The sequence below is a fragment of the Equus przewalskii genome, chromosome 4 (assembly GCF_037783145.1).
Source record: "Equus przewalskii isolate Varuska chromosome 4, EquPr2, whole genome shotgun sequence".
NCBI lineage: Eukaryota > Metazoa > Chordata > Mammalia > Perissodactyla > Equidae > Equus > Equus przewalskii.
The window spans coordinates 72512419-72527974 of NC_091834.1; the positions used below are offsets into that span (position 1 = coordinate 72512419).

At 37.2% G+C, this 15556-nt stretch overlaps 1 non-coding gene across 1 annotated transcript; it reads right to left on the reverse strand.

The window, feature by feature from the left end:
* Positions 1-495: 495 nt before the first annotated feature.
* Positions 496-658, reverse strand: LOC139083149 (U1 spliceosomal RNA). The gene has a single exon (XR_011539718.1). It is a non-coding gene; the product is annotated as a U1 spliceosomal RNA (small nuclear RNA).
* Between the last annotated feature and the right edge of the window lie 14898 nt (positions 659-15556).

The window sequence follows — 15556 nt, forward strand, 5'->3', positions numbered from 1 at the left end:
CTTTCAGAGCTGCAGAGAAAAAGTGGGAACCCACAAGTGGGAAGGGACAATTCAATACTATTTGACTTGAGATTTTGAAGTATGATTCTCACTTAACTACCGGCCAAGGAAGGCCATATGCTGGAAGAGGCACACCAAATGAAAAATGAAGAGACTTGCATTTCATATACGCGTGGGCAAAAACACTTTTAACTCTTCTCAGGTTTACCTGACCATCATATACACAACTGGAAGAAGAAATTGAATCTTGTTTTTGTAGTTTAGTACTATTTTTACCAAAGTAAAACAAGGAGAATGCCAACCCAGAGGGATAAATTACACCATGGTGTGAAATATACTAAGTCCTTGAAATTGGGTTCCACCCTAAAGTGTTGACCGTGTTTTCCAACTAACTGCCCTTCCTACTGTGTTAGAAGAGCATGCCTGCATGCACTTTGAGGAAGGAAGTTTCAGAGTGTGGGCATGGTTACAACAAACCTTTTGGTTTTTTCTCTTTAGGGGAAAGTGTGAACACAGTCCCCTACTACCACAAATTATGCAGTCGAGTTTGCCACATTTGGGGAAATCACAGAGGTTAGTACCTCCTGATTGCAGTGGATAAGACTCGCATTGGGAAAACCACCTGGTGATCATGGTATCTCCCCTGCCAGATAATAATCAATACATCTTTTTAGTTTTCCAGACCTTAAGTCGTAGCTTTTCCTCTTCTTTGGCTTAGGAGAAAGTCTGCGAACCTCACTTTATGCCCAACTCTGGGTCATCATAGCTAAATTTTCCAATGTATTTCTAACTCATCTATCTTCTTCAGTTTTCTTCTTTCTTAATCTTTCTATTCCACCTTGTAGATCAATATCAGATAGGCTACCTTTCCTAAACTCCACTCATTTTAACACGCCTATGCTTAAGAATCAAAGATGGCTCTTTGCTGTCCATCAAGTCAAGTCCCATCACTTTAGCATAGCACTTTATCTTTGAATGGTCTCCCTATCCACCCAGCACCCCTGTCCACTCCTGTAGCTTCAATTTAGTCCACATTTTTCAAGGTCTTTCCTGCTGCTTCTCCATCCCCCCTCATCTCCCCCTGATGTACATCCCCACCCTCTTTGCTCCCAGTTTTTCACAACCACAGCAAACCAAAATTTCTATTGCCCCCAGAGATTCTGATATGGGTCTCATTCCCTTACACCATTAAGAATCATGGTTTTTGTTTATCCTACTAGCGAGGGATTTGTAAAACTTTATTTTCCTTGATTTGAACTATGAAAGTCAAAATCATTGGTTTTGATCTTTTTTAAAATAAGAAACTGTTGTGATATAGAATATGTATTTTTTCAAATAACATCTTCCACTTCAAAGAAGCTGATATTCTCCCTCCTTTGAAAATCTCATATTTAAGTCCTATACTCCTCTCATGTCAGCATAATCTCAACCTTTCCTAAGTGTTGTCTTTAACTATTCTCCTTTCTTTGAACTCCTATGGCACTTGTAAATGACACATACTTATTACTTCTTTGTTGTGTGTTATTTTAAATTCATCAATGAAATGAGTAACCTTCTTGAGAACAGTAGCCATGTCATATTCCTCAATATTTCTCTCCAGCCTAATGCTAGGCATATGATAAATGTCTAAGTTCTTATTATCAATTCATTCTGCTCAATAATTGGAAATTTCTACCATAAAAATGTGTCTGTCTGAATTATGGCTGCTTACCAGCGCTTGTACAAAACCAAACACACTGATAATCCATGTATTTATAGAAGGAAAATTACAGTCTCCAGGCTCTGGGCAAGTTTTGTACACATGCAAAAATACTCAGAAAAATAACATCAAGGATAATGAACTGTATGTTTCTGAGTTGAATGAGGTTTTCAAGGTAATCACTACCATATATTTAGTGACAAGTCCTTTCAATGCCTAAGAGTTTCTGGGAATCTGTGGATGGTTTACTCGTTAAACTGTTGCCTACAATCTATCTCAATGTGTTTTTTTCTACACTAATTTATCCCTTCACAAATTACGCCTTGTTCAGGAAAAAAATGTGTGTGAGAAATACTTTCCACTCATCTTGCCAAACCTGTTAAGAAACATTCCATTTGTTCTTCCAAAACTAATGTTTACCTTTTCTAATAGACATGACTTTCATCTGAAGTCTGATATTTTAGAAGTTTTCATTTACCACTTTAGAAGCAATATTTTGCCCATGTTATGTAGGTATTCACCCCCATTACTTTCACTGAATTCTGTATCAAATATGATTATGAAAGGAATAACTGGAATAAGTTGATAAGAACTAAATTATTTCCAAACTATTTTAGCATCCACCTCGAGTACCCTGCATTTTTATAGATATGTGGAAAATTCTACAGTATTGGAAGAATGCTACCTTTTTTAAATAAAAGAAAGCAAGCTTTGTTTTCTAAATAAAGGTTAGTAATGTATTCAGAAATTCTATTCTCATATCTTCAGTTTTTAAGCACTCAAGGAAGAACAAACAGGTTCTGGAATTTTATTTACTCAAATAGGTTTTGAAATATATTGCTCAATAGTGGCTGTTTTTTCTTTTTTTGGAAAAGAAAGTAAACATGTTATTTCATTTCTTGATAATTCAGGCACATTAACTACACGTCCCCTTGTTCTTTCAGAGATCACCAGGCTGACCTCATATATGTGTAAGAAATGATTTTCCAAGATAATAAGTGCTTTTAAGCATTTTCTTGATTTATGTTACTGGCTCACCAACTATTCCCAGGAAAATGAGGTGGAATACTTCCAAATATGCCCTTCTCACCTTCCTCCTCACACTTCTCTTTCCTGCCAAAATCTTGTTTTCACAGTTGTATTTTGTTACTGATGCTCACTCTGTGTGGTCCCTTTCTAATAAGGGAGTAGAGAAACACCCTGATTGATTTTCTCTCTTACCGTAATCCTAGACTCCCGGGAATTTGGAGGGCCTGTGGTTTGCTCTCTGTCTCCCCCTTCCTTTCTTTCTTCCTCAGATCTGAGCTTATTGGATGCAAACAGAACATTGGTGCTTCGTGACTGGGGAATGCAGCAGATGCTTATCCCAGTGCTTTTCTCTAGGTGTATCTACACCTGCAGTCCAGCCATCATGGCTGAATTGTCAGATTAGTCAGTGAAACAACTTGTTCTTTTTAATGAATTAATTTGATGGTTAGCTAAAACGGCAAGCCATAGTTCTGAACTGACAGGGTAAAACGGCGGTTTGTATAAAGATAACCTAAATTATTTACAGAACAATGTAGAGTAGTGTCATGCTCAGTATGCATCCTGGAAAATACAAACCTATTGTCATCTGGCTCTGCCATTTCACAGATGGCATATTAAGTGCACAGTATTCTTGCTTTTATCACTCAGATATACTGTATGAGTGAAGGTTCAAATGGACTACTTCTAAAATATTACTATGTTGGATTAGATTCAGATTTGGGGAAAAAATCAATTCTTTTAGAAGAGCAGATACATTGGAAATTTAAAAGAACAAAACCCTAGAAATTATGAGTTTAGCTTAAAACTCTTGTCATTAACACATCCCTTTGGAATATAACAGAGAACAATACATTCTCAAATTGCTACAGTGCCCTTTGTTCTGGAATCCTAGAGAACTTAACAACCAGTACAGTTAAAATTAGCAACAGAGCAGTAGATTTCCTGGAGGAATTATTGTAGACAAATGAAAGCAAAACAAATCAGCTTAAAGTTTGGATTAAAGAAATTAACCATGGGGGCTTTCTTTATTTCATTTCGCAATGTCTTCTAAGACAGAGGTCATGTGACTACAGATTTATAACTGAGTTAGAATTTAGCTAGTAGTAACATCCAGCACAACGTAACTGAGCTTCATATAAAGCATTCTGTACAGTTGTGAAGAGCTTAGCATACATGAACTTCTACAAGCCTTACAATTATCCAGTGAGGGAGTGTATTGCTTTCCTTGTGCTGATGTAACAAATTACCACAAACTTGGAAGCTTAAAAGAACAGAAATTTACTCTCTCACAATTCTGTAGGATAGAAGCCCCAAATTCAGCAAAGATGCACTACCCCTGGGGGCCTTTAGGGAGAATCCATTCTATGGCCCTTCCAGCTCCTGGTGGCTGTTGGCATCCCTTAACTAGTCAGCTGCATCACACCAATCTCTGTCTGCATGGTCACATTGCTCCTCCTCTCCTGTCTGTCTCTCTTCTGTGTGTCTCTTAGAAGGATATTTGTCATTGGATTTAGGGCTCACCTGCATATTCCAGGAAGATCTCAACATCTCAAGATCTTTAGCTTAATTTCATCTCCAAAGACCCTTTTCCAAATTAAATTAACATTTAGAGGTTCCAGGGATTAGGACGGGGACATATGTTGTGGAGGCCACCATTTAACCCGCTGCAAGTAGGTAGTACTACTATATCCATTTTACAAATGAAGAAAATGAAGCACACTAGCTAATACTTATCGGACTATATCCCAGGAATCACATTGTGTTTTATATACATTGTACTATCTATCTAATATTCATAAACATCCCATGAGGTAAGCAAATTATTATTATTGGCATTTTACAGATAAGGAAGCTGGGGCTGAGAGGATTTGCTCACTATCGCACAATTTATAAATGGTGAATCCAGGACTCAAATGCAAGACAGCATGATTCCAGAGCCTGTACCTTGAGATACAAGTAACCCTATTCCTCCAACTTCCACCATCTGTGTTAGGAAGATCAAAGGTGGTGGGAATCTCAGGGTGATGAGATAAATAAGACTTCAAATTGCTACTCTGCTACTTACTTGCAAGCACCATGACCTTTTGAAATTAGTTTCCATATGCATAAAACAGGAATGTTAATTATAATAATTTACCTATCTCACAAGTTGCCCCTCCCAGCCCCATGGGTACTGAATTTTTTTAATCAATGTTATTGAGAAATAATTTAAGTACAATAAAGTCACTCATTTAAATTGAACACATTGCTCAATTCAATGTATTTTGAAAGATGTATGTTCTTGTGGGACTACTACCACAATCAAGACACAAAAGATTTCCATCACACCAAAAAGATGGTTCATATCCCTTTGAAGTCTATCCCTTCTCCACCCCTGCTTTGAGGCAACTACTCAACTGCTTTTGATTTTTATAAAAATTCAGTCATACAATATGTGCTCTTCTGTGTCTGGCTTCTTTCCCTCAGCATAATATTTCCAAGGCTCATCCATAATGTTGCATGCATTAAAAATTCATCCCTTGAGATCTCGTCAAGATGGCAGCATAGGCAGACTCTGAACTCATCTCCTCCCATGAACACAACCAGGTTACAACTATTTTTGGAAAAATTACCCTGGATAGAAAACTGAAAACTAGGTAAAAAGAAGCCCCACAACAAGGGACAGTCCTGACTAAGGCAGAAGAGGCAGAAATTCCTCCTGGAGACAAAATAAGCCACCTTCAGGATCACTGGAATTTCTCAGCTGGCCAGGCAGGAACCACCCTAAGGTATACAGCCCTCCTTGGAGAAGTGAGATCTTGAGCAGAGGCCCGATACTGCTATAAGCATCCTTCAGACTCAGCACAACTGAGATGAGGGTCTTACTACCTGGCTTTGCTGGCTATTAACTGCAGTGGGGAATACCCCCAGAAAAGCTATCAGATGAAAGCTGAAAAGCCCTTGGTCGTAAAGGACCCACACAAAACTCAGCTATCTCAGCAACCTAAAATCACCAGGAGGAGGCTAACAGTCCTTTGGTGAAAAGAGACCCACCTGGTAGGCTCTGGGTGCACATCTCGGTGAGAGGAGAGACCTCTCTGGTGACTGAGACATTGATGGTGGCCAATGTTGTCACCTAGTCCAGGCCTGCTGACACAGACAGGCAGACACCATTCAAGTTCTTCCCCTGGCCTGTTAGCCCAGTGGTCTGCCACACCCACTAGAGTGCAGATTTAATCTAGTTCAGCCAGGGAAGGCAGTCCACCCTAGGGGACCAGCATTGCCCAACAGCAAGCCCTCGGGCTACTTGTTGGCTTACATTGATGGGGTGCCTTTATCCTCTACAGGCAGGTGAGTGTGTCTGCCTCTGTGGGGCAGGGCCTGTGTGAGGACCAGGTGAATTGAGGGCAGCACTGGTGGAGAGGTGGGGGCCCCTGCAGTGCAGCATTGGAGTACGCTTCAGGGGGTTGGTAGGTGTGCATGGACCAGGACTGTGTTGACGATGTATGTGGTCCTGTGGGGGGTGAGGCTTATCAGCAGCAGAAGACCTGTGCTTCACAAATAGCCATAAAAAGAATCAGCCCTACCTTCCAAAGCCTGAAACAATTGAGTGCTCCCATACCTAGGGCTAGCCCCACTCAGCTGCACTCCTAAGAGAACTGACAATAGCCTTGCAGGCCTGAGGCCTATAGCAACTGTAAGCCCCTGAGACTAGCCACCAGCTACACTGGATACCTACCCAATTAACAGGAAAACTGCAACAGGAGTGTACTGTTAGACCTTGTAGCCAATGGTGCTGAGGTCCCCCAAGCCAGATTTACAAACAGCTGGCCAGGGAAGGAAAGACTAGATTCCCTGGGTACCCACATTAAGAGCAACACTGCCACAGCAGGAGGACACAAGTAGCCCACAAAGGGGTCACTCCTGGATCATTTGGACTGGTGATGAGAAGGAAGCAAACTGTTGGTCCTCAAAAGGCATCTCTTACATAAGGCCACTTCTCCAAGATCATGAGACATAGCCGACTCACCTAATACATAGATATAAGCACAGAGAAAGAGGCATAATGAGGAGACAAAGGAATACATTCCAAACAAGGGAACAGGACAAAACCCCAGAAGAAGGACTAAATGAAACAGAAATAAACAACCTACCCAACAAAGAGTTCAAACAAAAACTTATAAGGATGCTCACAGATATTGGGAGAAAACTTGATGAACACAGTGAACTCATCAACAAATAATTGGAAAATATAAAAAAGAACCAATCAGAAATGAAGAATACAATACTGGAAATGAAAAATTCACTAAGACTCAATAGCAGAGTAGATGACATAGAAGAACAGATCAATGAGCTAGATGAAAGACTAGAGGAAATCATGCAAGCTGAACAGAAAAAAGAATTAGACAGAATGAGAACAGTCTAAGGGAACTCTGGGACAATATCAAGTGCACTAACATTTGTATTATAGGTGTCTCAGAAGGAGAAGAGAGAGACAAAGGACAGAAAATCTATTTGAAGAAATAATAGCTGAAAATTTTCCTAACCTAAGGAAGGAAACAGACATCCCAGTACAGGAAGCACAGAGAGCTCCAAACAAGAAAAGCCCAAACAGGCCCACGCCAAAACACATTATAATTAAAATGTAAAAAATTAAAGCTAAAGAGAGAATCCTAAAAGTGGCAAGAGAAAGGCAACAAGTGGCACACAAAGGAAAGCCCATAAGGCTATCACTGGACTTCTCAGCCAAAACCCTATAGGTGAGAAGAGAATGGAATGACATATTTAAAGTGCTAAAAGGAAAAAAACCTACAGACAAGAATACTCTACACATCAAGGTTGTCATTCAGAATGAAAGAAGAGAGAAAGAGCTTCCCAGACAAGCAAAAACTAAAGGAGTTTATCACCAAGAAACCAGTTCTACAAGAAATGCTGAAGTAACTTATTTAAGTGGGAAAGCAGTGACCATAAATAGGGATGAAAAAAATTATCAACACCCCCCCCCAAAAAAAACCCAGGCAATAAAATGACTGGTAAAGGTAAAAATATAGTAAAGGTAGCAGATCAACCACCTGTGAAGATAATATGAAGGTTAAAAGACAAAAGTACTAAAATTACCTATTTAAATGATAAGAGGGTAATGGATAGACACACACAAAACAAGAGATTAAATATGATTTCAAAAACATAAAATGTGAGAGGAGGGGAGTGGAAAAGTAGAGCTTTTAAAAAGAGGTCAAGCTAAAGAGTCTATCAACTCAATATAGACTGCTATATACATAGAATATTATATAGGATCCTCATGGTAATCACAAATTAGAAACCTATAATAAGTAAGCAAATAAGTAAGACAAAAGAAATCAAACATGTTACCAAAGAAATCCATCAAACCACAAGAGAAGAGAGGAAGAGAAAATGAAAGGAACAGAGAAGAACCACTAAAACACCCAGAAAATAAAGTAACAAAATGGCAATAAATACATATTTATCAATAGCTACTTTAAATGTCAATGGACTATATGCTCCAATCAAAAGGCATAGGGTGGCTAATTGGATTAAAAAAACAAGACCCAAATACATGCTGCATAGAAGAGACACACTTCAGACCTAAAGACACTCACACACTGAAAGTGAAAGGATGGAACAAGATATTCCATGCAAATAGCAAAGAAAAGAAAGCAGAGGTAGCAATACTTATAACAGACAAAATAGACTTTAAAATAAAAAATGTAACAAGAGACAAAGAAGGGCACTACATAATGGTAAAGGGAACAATCCAACAAGAAGATATAACACTTGTAAATATCTATGCACCCAACACAGGAGCATCTAAATATGTAAAGCAATTATTAACAGATGTAAAAGGAGAAATAGATAGTAACACGATAATAGTAGGGGACTTTAACACTCCACTTACACTAATGGATAGATCATTCAAACAGCAGATCAATAAGGAAACACTGGGCTTCAATGACACATTTGACCAGATGGATTTAGTGGATGTATATAGAAAATTTCATCCAAAAACCACAGAATACATATTCCTTTCAAATGCACATGGAACATTCTACAGGATTGATCTGATATTGGGCCACAAAAGAAGTCTCTATAAATTTAAGAAGATCAAAATAATACCATGCATCTTTTCTGACCACAAAGCTATGAAACTAGAAATCAACTACAGGAAGAAAACCAGAAAAGTCACAAAAATGTGGAGATTAAACAAAATGCTACTGAACAACGATTGAGTCAATGAAGAAATCAAAGGAGAAATCAAAAGATTCCTGGAGACAAATGAAATTGAAAATATGACATGCCAAAATCTATGGGATATAGCAAAAGCAGTTCTAAGAGGGAAGTTTATAGCAATTCAGGCCTACCTCAACAAAGAAGAAAAATCCCAAATAGACAACCTAACACACATCTACAGGTACTGGAAAAAGAACAACAAATAAATCCCAAAATCAGCAGAAGGAAGGAAATAATAAAAATGAGAGCAGAAATAAACGAAATAAAGACTAAAAAGAAATAGAAAATATTAATGAAACCAAGAGCTGCTTCTTTGAAAAGATAAACAAAATTGACAAACCCTTAGCTAGACTCACCAAGAAAAAAAGAGAGAAGCCTCAAATAATAAAATCAGAAACGAAATAGGAGAAATTACAATGGACAATTCAGAAATACAAAAGATAATAAGAGAATACCATGAAAAGCTATACACCAACAAATTGGGTAATCTGGAAGAAATGGATAAGTTCTTAGAAACATACAACCCCAAGAAGAAGTAGAGAATTTGAACAGACCAATCATCAGTAAGGAGATCAAAACAGCAATCAAAAACCTCCCAAAAAATAAAAGTCCAGGACCAGATGGCTTCCCTGGTGAATTCTACCAAACATTCAAAGGCTTAATACCCATCCTTCTCAAACTCTTCCAAAAAATTGAAGAGGAGAGGTAGTTTCCTACCTCATTATATGAAGTCAACATTATCCTGATACCAAAACCAGACAAGGACAACACAAAAAAAGAAAATTACAGGCCAATATCACTGATGAACATCGATGCAAAAATCCTCAACAAAATACTAGCAAATTGAATACAATGATACGTTAAAAAGATCACACATCATGATCAAGTGGGTTTCATTCCAGGGATGCAGGGATGGTTCAACATCTGCAAATCTATCAATGTGATACACCACATTAACAAAATGAAGAATAAAAATCAGATGATCATCTCAATAGATGTAGACAGAGCATTTGACAAGATACAGCATCCATTTATGATAAAAACTCTAAATACAATGGGTATAGAAGGAAAATACCTCAACATAATAAAGACCATATATGACAAACCCACAGCAAATACCATTCTCAATGTAGAAAAACTGAAAGCTATCCCTCTAAGAAGAGGAACCAGACAAAGATGTCCACTTTCACCACTCTTATTTAACATAGTATTGGAAGTTCTAGCCAGAGCAATCAGGCAAGAAAAAGAAATAAAAGGGACCCATATTGGAAAAGAAGTGAAACTGTCACTCTTTGCTGACAACACAATTTTATATATAGAAAACCCTAAAGAATCCACTAAAAAACTTTTAGAAATAATAAATGAATACTGTCAAGTTGCAGGATACAAAATCAACATACAAAAATCGGTTGTGTTTCTATACACTAACAACAAAATAGCAGAAAGAGAAATTAAGAATACAATCCCATTTACAATTGCAACAAAAAGAATAAAATACCTAGGAATAAACTTAACCAAAGAGGTGAAATATCTGTACACTGAAAACTATAAAACATTGTTAAAAGAAATTGAAGAAGACACAAAGAAATGGAAAGATATTCTGTGCTCCTGGATTGGAAGAATTAACATAGCTAAAATGTCCATACTTCCTAAAGCAATCTACAGATTCAATGCAATCCCTATCAAAGTTCCAACAACACTTTTCACAGAAATAGAACAAAGAATCCTAAAATTTATATGGAACAACAAAAGACCCTGAACAGCCAAATGATTCCTGAGAAAAAAGAACAAAGCTGGAGGTATCACACTCCCAGATTTCAAAATATACTATAAAGCCATAGTAACCAAAACAGCATGGTACTGGCACAAAAATAGACACACAGATCAATGGAACAGAATAGAGGGCCCAGAAATAAACCCACACATTTATGGACAGCAAATATTCTACAAGGGAGCCAAGAGCATACAATGGAGAAAGGAGAGTCTTTTCAATATGAGCAAATGGGACTACATCAAACTAAAAAGATTCTGCACAGCAAAGGAAACTATCAACAAAACATAAAGACAACCTAACAATTGGGAGAAGATATTTGCAAACCATATATCAGATAAGGGGGTAATATCCAAAGTATACAAAGAACTCATACATCTCAACAACAAAAAAACTAACAAGCCAATTAAACGATGGGCAAAAGATCTGAACAGAGATTTCTCCAAAGGAGATATACACATGGCCAACAGGCGTATGAAAAGATGCTCAACATCATTAGCTATCAGGGAAATGCAAATAAAAACTACAATGAGATATCACCTCACTCCAGTCAGAATGGCTATAATTAACAAGACAGGAAACAATAAGTGTTGGAGAGGATGTGGAGAGAAGGGAAACATCATGGACTGCTGGTGGGAGTGCAAACTCGTGCAGCCACTATGGAAAGCAATATGGAGTATCCTCAGAAAATTAAGAATAGATCTACCATATATCCAGCTATCCCACTGCTGGGTATTTATCCAAAGAACTTGAAAACATAAATACATAAAGATGCATGCACCCCTATGTTCATTGCAGCATTATTCACAATAGCCAAGACTTGGAAGCAACCTAGGTACCCATCAAGAGACAAATGGATAAAGAAGATGTGGTATATATACATAATAGAATACTACTCAGCCATAAGAAATGATGAAATCCAGCCATTTGTGACAACATGGATGGACCTTGAGGGTATTATGCCAAGTGAAATAAGTCAGAGGGAGAAAGTCAAATACCGTATGATCTCACTCATAAGTAGAAGATAAAAATAATGACAAACACATAGCAACAGAGATTGGATTGGTGGTTACCATAGGGGAAAGGGGAATGGGGCAGAGCAAAATGGATGATTAAGCTCACATGTGTGGTGATGGACTATAATTAGTTTTTGGGTGGTGAACATGATGTAATCTACACAGAATTTGAAATATATTACGATGTACATCTGAAAGCTATATAATGTTATAATCCACTGTTACTACAATAAAAAATAAAAATTAAAAATCAAAAATAAAACAAATAAATATTTAATTTCGTGTTATATGAATCTTATCTCAAGTTAAAAAAAGACATTGAGGGGTCTGGCCCCGTGGCCGAGTGGCTAAGTTCACGTGCTCTGCTGCAGGCAGCCCAGTGTTTCGTTGGTTCAAATCCTGGGCACGGACATGGCACTGCTCATCTAAACCACGCTGGGGCAGCATCCCACATGCCACAACTAGAAGGACCCACAACGAAGAATATTCAACTATGTACCCTGGGGGCTTTGGGGAGAAAAAGGAAAAAAATAAAATCTTTAAAAAAAAAAAAGACATTGAGTACAGACACATGCTAAAATATGGTAAACTTTGAAGACATTATGCTAAGTGAAAGAAGCTAGACGCAAAAGGCCACATGTTATGTGATTCCATGTATATGAAATGTCCAGAATAGGCAAATCTATACTGACAAAAAGTGGATTAGTGGTTGCCTGGGGCTGAGGGTGTTGGGAGGAAATGGGGAGTGACTGCTAAGGGATACAGTATTTTGGGGGTGATGAAAATGTTCTTAAATTGATTGGGGCACACTGTAAATTACTAAAAACCACTGAATTGTACATTTTAAATGGATGAATTGTATGGTATGAGAGTTATGTGTCAATAAAGCTGTTATATAAAGATATGTATACATTGAAAAAAAATTCATGCCTTTTTATTGCTGAGTAGTATTCCATTGTATGGATATAACACATTTTATTTATCCATTCTCCTGTTGTTGGATATTTGGAGTGTTTCCAGTTGTTGACTATTGTGAATAAAGCAGCTAGCTATAAACATTTGTTTACAAGTGTTTGTGAAACATATGTTTTCAGTTCTCTTGGGTAAACAACTAGGAGTGGAATGTCTGGGTCATATGATAGGTATGGGTTTAAAAAGTAACTGCCAAATAGTTTTTCAGACCAATTGCACCAACTTATATTCTGACCTAATTTGTTAAACTTGGTGCTTCTGGGGAACAAGAATGGATATGAGAATATTAAAGTAGTTCAGGGAGATGGTGGTAAAGACTAAACTAATGTGGTGGCTTTACGAATGAAGGGTTTGTCTTCAAGAACTACCTTCCTTGGAAGAAAATATGTACAAGACCTGGTGATTTATTGTTATCGAATGTATGTAGTGAGAAATGAGTCAAGAATGCCTCCCAGTTTGCTAGTAAAGCCAGTGGTGTCAATTTGAGCTTAACCTGTATCCACATTTGGTTTTAAGACAAGCCCTTGATCGTCTTGTGGAGTCAATTTGAGCTTAACCTGTATCCACATTTGGTTTTAAGACAAGCCGTTGATCGTCTTGTGGACACAGGTAACCCATCAGAAGTCTATTCACAGCAGAGACACAGGGACCTCTCATGAGTTGAATCATGGGGAAGTGTAGAGTAATCAGACTCGCAGGATTGATTCATTAACAAAGACTTACTCGTCTTTGAGAGGGAGGAATACAGTTCATTTACCGTCTCTCAGATTTATCTTTGGCCCCTTTTCCTTTGGACTAGTCTATAAATTCTAGGGAAAAAGATCATTTAAGTAAAAACTGCAAAATATTAAGCACCAAGAGTCATTGCCATTCGACACCCTTTGCTTTGTCGCATTGGATTTTTGTTTCTCTGTTCCCCCTTTGCTACTTTGATAGAATATTTTTCATATTCAGTTTTAATTCCTCTTCTGTCTTTTAGCTGTATCTCTGTGCATTTTTTAAGGTTGCTCTAGGGATTATATTATGCATCGTTAACTTATCACAGTCTATTTAGAATTAATATTATACTACTTCTCATAAATTATGGGAAACTTGGAATAGAATAGCTCCATGTACCTTCTGCCCTTTGCGCTGATGTCCTACATATGTATAAACCTCACAACATCAATTATATTTCCTTTAAATAGTCACATGATGCTTAAGATGAGAGAAAAAAATATATATAATCTTCTATAATTTCCCACATAGATACCATTTCTGGAGTTCTTCATTACTTCCTGAAGATCAGAACTTCCATCTGGTGTCTTCACTCGTCTGCCTGAAGAACTTTTAACATTTCTCATAGTGCAGATCTGCCGGTTTCAGTTTCTCTCCATTATCTTAATTATGATCTTGAAATTATCACAAAATGTCTTCATTTAGCTTTCATTTTTCAGGAATATTTTCACTGGAAATAAAATCCTAGGTTAACAGATTTTTATTTTCCTTTCATTGCTGTAAGATGTTATTTAATTGCCTCCTAGTCTGTTTGTTTTTGTTTTTGTTTTCTGATTAGAAGACTGACATCATCTAAATCATTGGCTTCCTGTGTGTAATGTGTTTATTTTTCTCTGGATGCTTTCAAAAATTTATTTTTGTCTTTAGATTTCAGCAGGTGACTGTGTGTACTCAGTGTGATTTTCTTGGTATTTATCCTGCATGAGTCTGCTAAGCTTCTTGAAACTTTAAATTGATGTTTTTCATCAAATTGAGGAAATTTTTGGTCATTATTTCTTCAAGTTTTTTCTACTCCATTCTCTCTCTCCTCTCCGTCTGGGAATCGAATAATATGTATATTAGATTGCTTGATTTTATCCCACAATTCAATAATACTCAATTAATTTTTCTTTTCTTGATGTTCTTCAGATTGTATAATTTCTACTACTCTATCTTTAAGTTTACTAACTCTTTCATCTGCCATCACTGAGCTGCTTGAGTCAATTTGGTATATTTTTAATTTCAGTTATTGTACTTTTTCTGTTCTAAAATTTCTTTTTCAATTTGGGTTATTCTTTATAATTCCCTTTTCTCTGCTGAGATTTCCCATCAGTTCATTTATTATAGTTGTAATTTTATTTAAGATCTGAACATATTTATACTAGTGGCTTGCCTGCTAATTCCAAATCTGGGTCATCTTTAGTTCAAGTCTACTCACTGCTCTTTTTCTTGAGTATAAATCACTTTTTTCTACTTCTTTATATGTCTGCCTGTTTTTGATTGTGTGCTGGACATTTATATAATACACTATAGAAATACTTGATCTTCTTAAACTCCTCTGAAGTGTGTTTATTTTGTTATAGCTGGCAGTTAATTTGGCTGGAGTCCAATTTTGGACTATGTCTCTACTTCAGTAGGGAGCAGCTGAAACATTGCTCAGTTCTTTTAGCTCCACTTGTTGCTTTCCATCTTGTCTCCTTGAATCTCTTCAAGAAATGTATAGTTCACAGGTTAGGAAAAGATATATATACACATGCCAATTTTGTGGATTGCTTTCTCTGGGGCCCCATCCTTTCCTGAATTTCTCATTTCAACTTTCCAACTGCTCTATCAAGCCTAAACTCTGCATTTTACAACCTCAAACAAGTAAGACCAAGGCTTACAGAAACTTTTCACTGCCCCCAAGATGTGTGCATTGGTGAGTGCCCTCAGACACAAAGCCATGGACTTAAAAATCTTATCTGGTGCAGTTAGGTTAAATCTTACCTTGTCTTTCAAGGATTGACTACCCTCTATCTTTTACCTCATTTCAGTTATTCTCCAATGTCTCCAAATAGATTTTTCTTTTTAATATTTTGTTTAAAT